Here is a 4,805-nt window from a genome sequence, read left to right on the forward strand (position 1 = left end):
ATTAATTAATTAGATAATTAATAAATAATTAGATAAATAATTAAATAATTAATTAAATAAATAAATTCGAATTTATAATTTAATAAAATAATCTAGAAATTAATAATACTATTTTTCAGATTTTAAAACTAATTTTTAAATAAATTTTTAGAATTAATAAATCTAATTTCTGTTTTTATAAAATATAATTAAATAATAAGAATTCAGAAACAAAAATCAGAAAATCAAATTGGGGATTTTTGGATCGAAATCGGGTCGAAACCGGGTTGGAAACCGGGTCGTCTTCGACCCAATCGGGTCACGAAGAACACCAGCCCCTTTCCCCAGAATCCGACGCCGGCGGACTGATTCCGGCGAACCAACCGGAGCCAAAACGCTCGATTTCATACTCGTTTTTCTTCGTTTTTGATGCACAGCAACACCACGACGCTCCCTTCCTGTTCCTCCTTCGTCCTCGTCGTCCACAACGGCCAGAAACTCAACGAACACGGCGGCGGCGTCAAAATCCGGCGAGCTCGAAATCAACACCAAACTCGACGAAACCGGTACCGTTCGACTGTAATTTCAACGATCTAAACAACTATGCTAAAAAAATCATCAAACAACTACTCAATCACAAAACCCGAACTAAAAAAAATAAACCCGAAAATAACAACTTTAAAATTGATTAATCGAACAACAAAAACAGTTACACAATCGAAAAGTAGAGATTATAGGCTTCAAAACGGCTACTTACACTTCGATTTCTGACACCGGAATCACGTTCAAAAGTCCGATTGATTCTGCTGCCCTGTTCTTCACCAAACCCTAACCCTAATTCCCTTTCTTTTTCTTTTTATTTTCTGATTTTTAATTGTAATTAACTGAAAAATTAATAGCAAATCAGGTTTTTATATTTATGAAAATAATACTCCTAAGTAAAATTAAGGGTCTAATTATACTCCTATTAAAAATATTTGGCCCCAATTTTTATAATTTTTGGGTATTAATATTGAATTTTTAAATATCCAATAAATACAAAATAAATACTAAAAATTCCCAAAAATTGTGAAAAATACAAAAATACAAAGAAAAATGATATATGATAATTTCATGATCATATAAAAATAAAAATGTAATTTTTGTGGGGTTTTTGGTACCCGAAGGGGTCCGGAAAAATCGTTTTTCGCGAAAAAGGTAAATTTGTAAAACGTCTAGGGGTTCAGAATAGCGATATGGGATAGGACATTTTTGGCAAAATAGGGCCAATGATTTTTGTTTGAAATACGGGCTTTTAAAACATAGTTTTGAGCTGTAAAGGTTTTGATATAATATATATATAACTGATGATAAAATGCTCAATAAATATCCAAAACACGTTTGGATCAAAACAGCCAACACATATCACATAGCAGTTAGGGTTTAACGACTTAACACATTTAACCACATAATAATACACATAATTTATCATTATTATAATATAATACAAGCGTAATTCCTCGGTCGTTACATTCTCCCCCCCTTTAACAAGATTCAGTCCTCAGAATCACATTATGCAAATAACTGAGGATACCTTTCTAACATTTCACTCTCAAGTTCCCAGGTTGATTCTTCAACCACTGGGTTTCTCCATAAAACTCTCACTAATGACACAGACTTATTTCTTAATATCCTCTCTTGCCTATCTAAAATTCTTATTGGCTGCTCTACATATAACAAATCTGCCTGAAGTTCTACTGGTTCATATTCTATTACATGCCTTGTATCAGGATTATACTTTTTAAGCATAGATACATGAAATACGTTGTGAATGTACGCAACCTTCCCAATTTTCTTCAAAATCTCAAATGGTCCAACGTATCGTGGCTTCAATTTTCCTTTATTGCCAAATCTGGTCACTCCTTTCCATGGCGATATTTTGAGCAATACGCGTTCTCCTTCCTGATAGTCCACATCCTTCCTTGCTTGGTCTGCATATCTGCTTTGCCTGTTTTGTGCTGTCTCGATTCATTTTCGAATGAGTTTAATCTTTTCTTTTGTCTGCTGAATTAATTCTGGACCCAAAATCTTGCGTTCTCCAACTTCATCCCAATGCACTGGTGATCTGCATTTCCTTCCATATAATGCTTCATACGGTGGCATTCCAATACTGGTGTGATAGCTGTTATTATAAGAAAATTCCACTAGGGGTAAATGTTCATCCCAACTACCTTCAAAATCGATCGCACAAACTCGTAACATGTCTTCAATCGTTTAAATTATCCTTTCACTTTGACCGTCAGTTTGTGGATGATAGGCTGTACTCATATTCAACTTCGTTCCTAGACATTCTTGGAATTGTCTCCAAAATCTTGAATTGAAACGAGGATCTCGATCCGATACAATTGATACTGGTACTCCATGACGCATCACAATTTCTTTAAGATATAAATGCACTAGCTTGTCCAATGAAAATCTCTCATTAATTGGAAGAAAATGTGCTGATTTCGTCAATCGATCAATAATAACCCAAATTGCATCGTGATTGGCTTTCGTCCTTGGAAGTCCCACTACGAAATCCATCGCTAGATGTTCCCATTTCCATTCTGGAATGTCTAATGGTTGCAATAACCCACTAGGACGTTGATGCTCTGCTTTAACTCGCTGGCATGTGTAGCATTTACTCACCCATTCTGCTATCTCCTTCTTCATATTCAGCCACCAAAAGTTTTCCTTCAAATCGCGATACATTTTCGTGCTTCCTGGATGAATGGAATACTTCGAATTGTGCGCATCTCGCATAATTTCTTCTTTTAATTCTACCACGTTAGGGATCCAGATTCTTGACGTAAAACGTAAAATTCCTTCATTATCTTTCTGAGTTGTAATCTCTTCTCCTGTTAAGTTGTCGTCTTGACTCATCACTTTATCTTGACAATGGCGAATCTTTTCTAGCAACCCTGGTTGAAAAGTCATAGCGTAAATAGTTCCTGCAGATTCATGAGGAATACGAATCTCAATTTCCAATTTGTCGAATTCTTTAACCAATTCTTCACATGAAGTTAACCGATTCAATCTTTCTTTTCTGCTTAGTGCATCTGCTACAACATTTGCTTTTCCTGGATGATAACTGATTGTAACATCATAATCTTTAATCAATTCCAGCCATCGACGTTGTCGCATGTTCAGTTCCTTTTGCGTGAAGATATACTTCAGACTTTTATGATCCGTGTAGATTTCGCATTTTTCACCATACAGATAATGTCTCCAAAGCTTCAATACAAATACAATTGCTGCCAATTCCAGATCATGCGTAGGATATTTCTGCTCATGAGGTTTAAGTTGTCTCGACGCATATGCAATGACGTTACCATGTTGCATCAACACACATCCTAAACCACGATATGAAGCGTCACTGTAAATAACAAAATTTCCTTGCTCGTCTGGCAGTACTAATACTGGTGCAGTCACCAACCGATTCTTCAACTCTTGAAAACTTTCTTCACATTTACTATTCCATTCGAACTTTTCACTTTGTCGAGTTAATTTGGTCAACGGTGTTGCTATCTTCGCAAAATCTTTGACAAATCTTCGATAATATCCTGCCAAACCTAAGAAACTTCGAACCTCTGTCGGCGTCTTTGGTCTTTCCCAATTCAACACAGCTTCAATCTTTGCTGGATCAACTTGAATGCCTTCTCTGCTGATGATATGCCCTAGAAACTGCACTTCTTTCAACCAAAACTCACATTTTGAAAATTTTGCATAAAGCTGCTCCTTTCGTAATATCTCCAATGTCGTTCTTAAATGCGCTGCATGCTCTTTTCCCGTCTTTGAGTAGATCAAAATGTCATCAATAAATACAATGATAAACTTATCCAAATACTTCTTGAATATTCGATTCATCAAATCCATAAACGCTGCAGGTGCATTCGTTAATCCAAAAGCCATCACAAGAAATTCATAGTGTCCGTACCTCGTTCTAAATGCTGTCTTTGGAATATCTTCGGCCTTGATCTTTAACTGATGATAGCCTGATCGTAAGTCAATTTTCGAAAACCATGCTGCTCCTTTTAATTGATCAAATAAATCATCGATGCGAGATAAAGGATATTTATTCTTGATAGTTAACTTGTTCAGCTCACGATAATCAATACACAGTCGCATACTACCGTCCTTCTTTTTCACGAACAATACTGGCGCGCCCCATGGGGATACACTTGGCCTTATAATTCCTTTGTCAAGAAGTTCTTGCAACTGCTTTGCTAATTCTCTCATTTCAACAGGTTCCATTCGATATGGAGCTTTCGAAATTGGTTCGGTCCCTGGCGTCAAGTCAATAGTGAACTCGATTTCTCGATCTGGTGGAAGTCCTGGTAATTCGTCTGGAAAAACATCAAGAAACTCACAAACTAATGGAATATCTTTAATCTGTGGATTTCCCTTATCAGCATCACGTACATAGGCTAAATAAGCTTGACATCCTTGACGTAGCAATCTTCTCGTCTGCATTATTGATAGGAATTTCTGCTTTTGCTTCTCACCTTTAAATATTACCGTTTCATTTTCTTCAGTTTGCAATTTCACTCTCTTGTTCGCACAGTCAATTTGAGCATTATTACTAGATAGCCAATCCATTCCTAGAATAACATCAAACTCCCCTAACCTAAAAGGTATCAAATCAACTGAAAAATGACATCTTCCTATCTCAATATCACAACTCGGGCATACTCGATCTACTGCAACCTGATCATTATTCGCTAATTTTATGACTAACACTTCATCCAACCACTGAACCTCACAATCTATCTTAGAGATAAAAGCTTCAGAAATAAAAGATCTAGTAG

This window comes from Apium graveolens, chromosome 1 (assembly GCF_009905375.1).
Source record: "Apium graveolens cultivar Ventura chromosome 1, ASM990537v1, whole genome shotgun sequence".
Lineage (NCBI taxonomy): Eukaryota > Viridiplantae > Streptophyta > Magnoliopsida > Apiales > Apiaceae > Apium > Apium graveolens.